Here is a 10,461-nt window from a genome sequence, read left to right on the forward strand (position 1 = left end):
AGCATTGTGCTCTTTTAATGAACTATCTAGATGGGATCAAACGACCTATATAGTTCTTTTAAAGAACTCTATTGGAAGCCCTCCCTATGGGATCAAACTATGAAATTAGGCAGGAAGCTGAGGGGATAATTAGCTTATATTACTGGTAGGCGAACAGTTCAGAAAAGGAGGATAAGAATGGTTTTCCAACTTGGAGAACGTAATCAAAGTCACCGATTTTACTCAAAGAGATTGTCCATTTGGTCTATGTTTTGCTGTGTATATATAAGTTGACCTCTTCAACCACAAGAATAAGCCATTACATTTTAAACCGGCTCCCTCACATTCAGATTCGCATGCGAATGCAGGGATTTCCCCCAGGGGTCCAGTTGTTTTGCCATTGCTAGTCAATACCACTTCAGCATGTCCTGGGGAAAAGCTAGCTGACCACAGCCTTGAGGCTTACGCCTTGAGTCTGGGCCCCTCCTCCGCCTCACCAGGCCCTCCCAACTTCTGAGCTGCTGGTTGGTGTGCACGGGATATGGCTCTTGGGTTCTCACACCCCTTTTGTTTTCCCAACTCCAAATGGCACATTACATATCGACTCTGCAAAAGCCAGTGCATCTTCTCACAGAGAAGCAGAGTTCAGTTTGAAGATTTGGGGGGAAAGGTGAGGAAGTTGAAACCAGCTCCCAGACGGTTATCTCCTGGACACACGGCTGGGGATTGGTGCAAGACAGCTACTAAAGTGCTCCCTGAGCCCAGTTACTGGTTCCTGAGACCAGGCTCTGATTCCTGCCTCTAAAATTCTTCCAGCAACACCTCTGTCCAGCCTCCCCATGCCAGGAGGACACACGGACCCACAGAGGTGGGATGGGCCAGGGAGAGCCACTTCAACACAGCTAGGAGCCAGGCTGCATGGTCAGTACAGAAGGATAGGTGCCCACTAATTTCCAATGTTGCCCGGAGAGCTAGGGACACACAGAATCCCACCTCTGACCCCAGACTCCCCAGTAGTGGAGGTGACAGCAAGTCCAGCAGCCTGAAACCACGGGGGAGGCTCAACAGGAAAAAAACTGTATTACTTGAAAGCTTCGACTAATTTCTGGGTACTCAGATTTAGAAGACATAATCCTAGGCATTCTCCTCCTTTAGACTAAATCCCGCCCACCTGTAGACTTTTATTTGCCATTCGGCCATTGATGTTTTTGCGTGTCCTGTCCAGTTATGTTTGAGCTCCTCCTGTCTGTCCCCATGAGATTCTACGAGCAAGCCTTTTAGTGGTTCATGGTGGGGGGGGGATGGGTCAACCACAAAAACCTGGGCAGGGCTGGGACCCCCAGTCATCAGCTTCTCCTTGGGATAAAGATGAGGCTTTCTGCACCTATAAAGGTTCATAGTTTAGGAAACCCACAGGGGCAGTTCTCCCCTGTCCTATAGGGTCACGATGAGTCAGAATCGACTCTAAGACAGTGCGTTTGGATTGGGACACTATCTACTTCCCTCACTCCAAAGCCCTGCTATTCACCTGGTGAATCCATGCACAGTCACATGGTGGACAATGTGCCACCTTCTCCATTAGCCCTTAGTGACCATTCCCTCTTGCGTTTGTCACACACACACACACACACACACACACACACCCTGGCCACCATCCCAAACTCTGTACCTACTCTGACCATAGCACTGAACCAGTTAGTGTCTTCTGCTGCTGGACTATGAGACCCTTTACTAAAAGTCTTCTCTTAGAATCTGAAAGCCGGAATGGTACCTCACACACAGTAACTACTTAAATGATCTTTGCAAAGCAAAGACAGGAGGGAGAGGGAGGAGAGAGAGGGGAATCAGAGGCCGCAGTGCTAAGACTGAAAGATTGGTTCAGCTCTAAGTCACATTGTGCAACCTCGGAGCTTGGACGTCCAAGTCCCCTCTAGTCACTGGAACACCACTCCCACTTCTAGAAGCTTCCACCTGCCCGTCAGACTGTGCTTCCAGCTCCCGGACACCGCCCCTTGGAAGGAAAGCTTCCTCATCAGTACATACACTCCAGAGACGCCTCCCTGCACACACCGCCCTCTCAAAGGTAATTGCGTTGCCAACCGAAATGACTGTCACAGGAAACACACTGTCCTAAATCCATAGACCCCTACTGGTGGAGAGCTTTCCACAGGCGGTGGCGAACTAGACAAACTGAGATCTTCAAGTTCCATCAGGCTCAATCCAATCACAAACCACGCCGACCAGACCATGTCCCCTCTCTGTCAGAGTAGAGGAGGGAAATTATATAAAAGTGGGCTCTCCAGTCCTAGCTCCTAGGATCCGTGCCCCCTCCCCTGGACGCTCTGCCTGGCTCTTCCTTTGATGGCTGTCAACTTTCCAGCCTCATCCCACCCACATTCCAACCAACAGGCACCAGCTCTTCTTTCATGTTGGATTAAAAAAAAATCAGTACTATTTTCTCAGGGGTCACGGGAGAGTCTAGTTCCTGTCAAAGCAGCATCACCCAGGTCTTCAGTGGGGGCTCGTGAGAAGTAGAGCCACGAGAGCCCTTAGCAGAGCCATGCGGGGCACCGCGCCCCTGGTTACCTTGCACTGAGCCCTGGGTGTCCTTCTCATCTGTCAGGTGCCCAGTTGAAAGCAGCTGGGCTCCCGGCAGACATCTGGGACAGCCTGGTCCTGGTCTCCCAGTCGCCCAGCCCCTCCAGAAAGGCGCACCTCCCCCAAATGGCCCCGCCTCCCTCCTACCTCACAGACTACCTTTCTATTCTCTCTGCCTGGCTCCTCCTGCTCTCTTCCTCCTCCTAGTTTAAAAGAACAGCAGCCAGACGCCTTGCTGGGATGGGCGGATGAAGATGGAGGTCTGTGATTATATCACAGCTTCCTTCTTGCAGGCTCCATCATTCCTGCCCAGCCATCAGAGAGAGCAAGTTCAAAACAAGCACATTACTGCAGGGAGGGGCTGGGGGGAGGAGAGAGAAAGGAGGATGTTTTAAGGAGGCTCCACCTCTATGGCCTGTAAGAGGTTAGACAATTAGGCCCAGGAGAGAGAGAGAGAGAGAGCAGGGAGAGAGAGGTTCTTGGGCTCCTGACATCCCTAGGGAAGGGAGCAAGCCGCTAGCATCAGCCCAGACCTTAGCCAACCTTGTCATCTCCCCCACTGCCAATCCTAGCCGAGAGTCAGCACACAACAGCCCTAGGCAGGGAGGGACTGTCTCCTGATCACTCCCACAGCCAAGGCTGGCCTCTGGAGTCCCATTAGCACAGTGCAAGTCGGCCAGCCACTAGAGAGAACCAGGTTTTCACCTCACCCAAGCGGTGCCCTCCCTCAGGTCCTGCTCAGCAGGCTCTGCCCACCAGGAAGTGGAGGAAGGAGCCCCTGGCCCTTCTTGGAGGAAAAGGGCAAGAACACAAGCCTGCGTGACCCAGCGCATTTTCCTCCATGCATTGCGTGGCCGGGCCATGGCAGACACACCTTTCCTTCTGTTCCTGTGTTAGTGGATCCTGGGACATAATCATGCTAGAAGTGACCTTCAGGAGTCTGCAGTGTGACTTCCCATTTTACAGGTGGAGAAAGGGAGGGCCCCGAGCTGCCCAAGTGACTTGTCCAAGGCAGCACATCTCACCGTCGGAAGTCCTGCGTCTGGAACCTAAGCTGCTCGTGCCTTTTCCCTAAGTCATGCTGCCACCTGATGATGTCTGGCCTCTGAGTGCTGCCAGGAAACCCCAGAGGGAGGGCTTATGAGCACCACCCTCCAGAGTGTATCCTACTTTTATTAGGCGGGTGCCTGGACCCAGTTGACAAGAGAACGAAACATAGAGACAAGTGTGTATCCCATAAGCTAGATACTAAACCCCTTGTAATTAAAAAATATATGAATCTATGTATCAGGTATTTGATCATTTATAAAGCACCCTGCCTGATGATGTAGATTTACAGCATGCCGTGATGATGGACTATACATGTCGACTTGGCTAGCTGTGTGGTTCCCTGCGGCTGTTCTTCCCGATTGGCATCTAACGCCTTGGCAGTTATTCTTCCTGGGATTGCCTCGCTAGAGCCCCCCAGGCAGGCTCCTTGCACAACTCCAGGAGTTAAAAAAGAATGTGAACGTCCTGCAGCAGACTGGTATTTCGGTGAAGCCTGAAGTAGTCCCCGGAGAGCAGTCAATGGCCGGAGACTACTGTACGTAGACACCCAGAGAACTCTGTCTCTGTCTCAAGACGTGCACTTACCATGCCTGAATGTCTAAGGACATCTTTCTGACCTCTGTGAGTCTGTGCATTCTTAACAGAAAGGAGATACAAACCGCTCGTGGTTGTATCTCCTGCCGCGAGAACAAGGAGTGGCCCAAAGGTGGCTCTCAATAATCAACTGTCGATGATTTTTCAATGAATTCATCCCTCAAGGATTTTTTTTTAATTAATAAATATTTTTATTGGGGCTCATACAACTCTTATCACAATCCATACATACATCAATAGAGCAAAGCACCCTTATACATTTGTTGCCCTCGTCATTCTTTTTTTTTCTTTTTTTACAATTTATTAGGGACTCACACAACTCTTATCACAATCCATACATATACATACATCAATTGTATAAAGCACATCCATACATTCCCTGCCCCAATCATTCTCAAAGCATTCGCTTTCCACTTAAGCCCTTTGCATCAGGTCCTCTTTTTTTTCCCCTCCCTCCCCGCTCCCCCCTCCCAATGTGCCCTTGGTAATTTATAAATCGTTATTTTGTCATATCTTGCCCTATCCGGAGTCTCCCTCCCCCCCCCCTTCTCTGCCGTCCCTCTCCCAGTGAGGAGGTCACACGTGGACCCCTATAATCAGTTCCCCCTTTCCAACCCACTCACCCTCCGCTCTCCCAGCATCACCCCTCACACCCCTGGTCCTGAAGGTATCATCCACCCTGGATTCCCTGTGCCTCCAGCCCCCATATGCACCAGTGTACAACCTCTGCCCTATCCAGCCCTGCAAGGTAGCATTCGGATCATGGTAGTTGGGGGGAGGAAGCATCCAGGACCCAGGGGAAAGCTGTGTTCTTCATCGGTACTACCTCGCACCCTCATTGACCCATCTCCTCTCCTGAACCCCTCTGTGAGGGGATCTCCATTGGCCGACACTTGGGCCTTGGGTCTCCACTCTGCACTTCCCCCTTCATTCAATATATATACATATACATATATAGACACACACATATATACATATACACACATATATCTTTTTTTTTGCATGATGCCTTTATACCTAGTCCCTTTGGCACCTTGTGATCGCACTGGCTGGTGTGCCTCTTCCATGTGGGCTTTTTTGCTTCTGAGCTAGATGGCTGCTTGTTCACCTTCAAGCCTTTAAGACCCCAGACACTATCTCTTTTGATAGCTGGGCACCATCAGCTTTCTTCACCACATTTACTTGTTCACCCACTTTGGCTCCAGCCGTTGTGTCGGGAGAGTGAGCATCATAGAGTTCCAATTTAATGAAAGAAAGTATTCATGCATTGAGGGAGTGTTTGAGTAGAGGCCCAAGGTCCCCTCAAGGATCTTTAAGGCAACAAAAATAGGAAGAAGTCCGGCAGACTTGAGAGTCAAGACAGACTTGGGTGGGAACGCCTGCTCTCCCACTAGCTAGCTGGGAGACCTAGGAAGCCATTGACCTTTTCCTCAGGCTGCTGCTTGCCTCCTCTGTAAAACCACCCTGGTCATCTCACAGCAGACAGAGTGACTGGAAAACACACAAGGAAACAGGGCCCTACGAGTGAGAACCAGCAGCATCTACAGCTAACGGAATCAGATCCAAAAAATATTTCCCATATGACTTATTCTATTACAAAATAACTATGCCTGACATGCTTAAAGAAGTAAAAGAGACTAAACGTACGAGGGAAAGGTAAGATATCACACAAATGACCAAACAGATGTGGTGAAAAGAAGCAAATTAGAATGTTCAAGAAATTTAATGTAATCATTGAAACTTAACACTTCATGAATTGGTTTAATAACAGATTAACTGCAGCCATTGAGACCATCCATGAACCGGAAAAGGCAGCTTTAAAGACATGACCAGCAGCAGCACAGAGAGCCAAAGAGATGGGCAATGTGGTCAGAGTCCGAGACACAGAAGCTACAGGAGAAAGTCCAATGTGCATCTGATTAAAATGCAGAAAAGGGGGAAAAGTCCAGTTGACACAAAGCCCAACGGCTGGGAGAATTTTCCAGAAGTGATGAAAGGCAAAGTTACAAAACTTCAAAAGACCTTTAAGATTTCAGAGTGCAAAATTACTTATTTAACAAGAAAGTATATACCATTAAGTTATTCATTTTACTTACAAACTTCAGCTCCCCTAATGGCATTATAGAGAGAGTAAAAGAACAAGCCAACCCCCAGGGGAACGTGTTTGCTCAACAAAGATTAGTAAACAGACGATGTCAGATATTCTGCAGCAATAAGAATATATCTATATAGTCATCAATTAGAGTACTAGCTACATCAATACAAACACATATGCAAAAAGACAAGACAAGGTACCGATTTCAAAGAGGAAACACAAATGGAAAATAAATGAAAAGAGGCTTGATTTTGTTAGTTATCATCAAATTACAAATGAAAATACAGTAAAACATTATTACCCACCTACACCAGCCCACTGTCACAAGTCAATTCCTACCCATAACCCTGAAGGACAGTGTCTCAGAAGGTCCCCAGGCTGCACATCTTTATGGAAGCAGACTGCCACGTTTCTCCGTCATGGAAGAGCTAGTGGGTTCAAACTGCCCACCCTTTGATTAGCAAACACCTCACCCACTGCAATACCAGGGCGCCTCCCCTCCAACGGCATTGGGAAGGAGCCACCCAATGATGAAAGGATATGGCACAACTGGAATTTGCACACGAAGCTGGCAGAAGGGGATACACACATGAACCTTCTGGAAAAGAATTAGACATTATCTAATAGAATGTCACACTCACATACCCTGTGCTCCAGCCAGCCACCCCCCTCTTAACTGCGTGCCCTACACTCTCTTGCACAGGGTGATTATGCATAGCAGGACCATTTCTAACATCAAAACACAGGAGAAAGCCAAATGGCCATTGTGGTGGTTAGCATCTATGTCATCTTGATGGTACCTGTTGGCGGTAGGGGTGGAATCCACCCTGTCAGTCATGGGGGGAGCCTGGTGGTGCCTCCTCAGGGGGTGGCCCTTTTATAAGAGACACACTGGGAGCCTCTCTCAGGTTTACTGGTGGTCCTCCCTGGTTACGTGGATTCTGAGCCTGCCTCCACGAGAGGCCCTGTGTGGGACCAGTCAGTGCTCTGCCATGTTTCCAGTGATCTTCCATACATGTGACTCTGCACCCACCCACCTACGATCTCCTGCTTGTGACTTACGTTTCTGCTTTACCAGCCTACAGCTACATAAGTTGATGAGGACTGCAGCTACCCTGGGACCCATGGACTGGAGTGGAGTGGACTGGGATGTCTGCTTGATATAAAATTACTTCTTATGCATATATGAACGCTACCGGTCTTGTTTCTCTAGACAGCCCTGCCTAACAAAGCCATTCACCGGGAAATGGATCAGTAACGTGGCATGCCCATACAATGGAGTGTGGTCATAAAATGGTTCCCCCCAAACAGAGGTGATATCCACAGTGGTACTGATCTATCAGAATGCAGGAATGAGCCCCCCAAGTTCAAATCTGCCAGATGCTGTACCACCAAGGTATGCTAGTTTAGGAACACTGAGAAAGAAAGCAAGTTGAAGAAGAGCAATTAGCTCTGTGTGTGTGTGTGTGTGTGTGTGTGTGTGTGTGTGTAACTCACTGCCATTGAGTCAATTCAGACTCATAATGATCCTATAGGACAGGATAGAACTACCCTGTGGATTTCTCAGGCTGTAAATCTTTACTAGAAGAGGGTCTCATCTTTCTCCTGGGAAGTGGCTGGTGGCTTCTAACTGCATGTTTCATTTTATGATGCATTTAACACACACAAGTATTGTATATGCATAGTCCAAACAGAGTCCATGCATAGTGTATATGCATAGTCAAAGTCCAACTGTAATCATGTCCATTCTGATTCATAGCGAACCCACAGGGCCATGTAGCACCGCACCATAGGTTTCTTTACATAACTCTGTATGGGTGTAGAGAGCTTCCTCTTTCTCCTATAGACATTGACCGGCTATATGTGAGACACACACCTATATGTAAACATAAGACAAAGAAAAAACATCAAAGGTATTCATCTGGGGGAAGAAGAGGCAAAATTATCATTGTTTGCAGATGAAATGATTCTATACATCGAAAATAGCCTAAACTCCACAAGTGGAGTGTTGGAAGCAATAGAGGAATATGGCAGAGTGGCAGGATACAAGATCAACAAGCAGAAGTCTATCGGACTGCTCAACACATCAGACAAGATCACAGAAGAGACAATTAAAAAGGTAGTACCCTTTACAATAGCCAAGCACAAATTGAAACATCTGGGGATATACCTGACTGAAAAAATGAAAGATTTGTATGAGGAAAATTATAAAAGTAATATAAGAAACCAAGAGTAACCTTAACAAATAGAAGAACATCCCATGCTCGTGGATTGGCAGATTCAATATAGTAAAGATGTCAGTTCTGCCCAAGGCACCATATAAATTCAATGCTATCCCGATACAAATACCACCACCCTTCTTCAAAGAATTTGAAAAACAGATTACCAACTTCATATGGAGAGGGAAGAAGCCCAGAATTAGCAGAGAACTCCTCAAGAAGAAGGACAAAGTGGGAGGGCTTGCTCTACCTAACTTTTGGACATATGATACGGGCACAGTAGTCAAAACAGTGTGGTACTGGTAGAAAGACAGATATTCAGACCAATGGAAAATAACTGAAGACTCAGAAATAAAAACAATAGCATGCAGGCAACTGATCGTTGATAAGGGCCAAAAAATATCAAATGGGAAGCAGATGCCCTCTACAATAAATGGCGCTGGAAAAATGGATATCTACCTGCAGAAAAATGAAGCAAGACCCTTACCTCGCTCCATGCACAATAACAAACTCAAGGTGGATCACAGACCTTGAGATCCAACCCCAAACAATCAGGGCCATTGATGAGGGAATAGGACTAACCTGAGAACCTTGGCACAGGGAATACCCAGGCGATTGGGAAATTGGGAAGGATACAAATACAGAGGAGTCACAAATAGACAAGTGGGAAATACTGAAGATAAGACACCTGTGTACATCTAATGAATTCAACAAGAGAGTAATAAGAGAGCCCACAGACTGGGAAAATATCTTTAGCAATGACACATCAGACAAAGGCCTTATTATTAAAATCTACAATACTTTGCAAGCTTATAATAAGAGAAAAACTAACTGCCCACTGAGGAGGTGGGCAAAGGACCTGAACAGAAGGTTCACAGAGTCTGAAATCTGAATGACCAATAAACTTATGAGAAAATGTTCCCGATCATTAGCCGTAAGAGAAATGCAAATTAAAACAACTATGAGGCCCCTCCCCCCAGAAGAATTTATTTCAAAGGATGGCATTGAATTTGCAGCTCCTGCAAAGGGACATATCTGATCGGAGTACACGGGAGCAGATGAAGAGGGAAGAGGAGAGAGTGGAGCACATCTTGATCCACCAGGCCGTGAGGATGATGTTCCCAATTAGAGCAGCCAGTCGACAGAGAGGACCACATGACCAGCCCCACTAGGAGACATGACGCCCCTCATTGATCCATAACCCTACAGGGGACAACACCGGAGACAGTATGGGAATTGCGCCCGATCTGATCCCACCACACCGAGGCAAAACACTAAGGGAGTGCAACAGAACATCAAGGGAATGGAGCGGCGAGGTCCCCAGGGATTGCTGAAGGTGGACTTTGGGGCCAGGCCGTGGTGCCCCAACAGATTGGACTGGAAAACACTCCTAAAGGCCAACAAACAGTCCTTAAACTAACTACAAGCTTTTCTTTCTTGTTGTGTTTTGTTCTGGTTTTTTTTTTTGTCACTGGTTTGTTGTTGTTTTGTTGTACATTGTTGCTTGGTTTTTCTCTGTATTGTTTTTGTGCATGTTATTATCTCCGCAGGTCTGTCTAAATAAGATAGGCTGTATGAACAATCTGGAGAAGAAAACAACAGGGCCGACAGTTGCGGGGGGACCACCTCCCACTCTCCCATGTCCCCCGGATCTGTCGGCCCTGTTGTTTTCTCAACAGGGGGGGAGGTAGTGGTGTTAACAAACCTAGGGACAAGGGAACAACAAGTGATCCAAATCGGTGGTGAGGAGGGTGGAGGCCTGGTAGGTCATCATCAAGGGTAATGTAACCAAGAGGAATTGCTGAAACCCAAATGAAAGCTGAAAATGATAGTGGGACAAAAGAAAAGTCAAAGGAAATAGAGGAAAGAGCTAGGAGGCAAAGGGCATTCTTAGAGGTCTAAATAAAGGCATGCAAATATATTTAT

The sequence above is a fragment of the Tenrec ecaudatus genome, chromosome 6 (genome assembly GCF_050624435.1).
Source record: "Tenrec ecaudatus isolate mTenEca1 chromosome 6, mTenEca1.hap1, whole genome shotgun sequence".
In the NCBI taxonomy this organism is placed as follows: domain Eukaryota; kingdom Metazoa; phylum Chordata; class Mammalia; order Afrosoricida; family Tenrecidae; genus Tenrec; species Tenrec ecaudatus.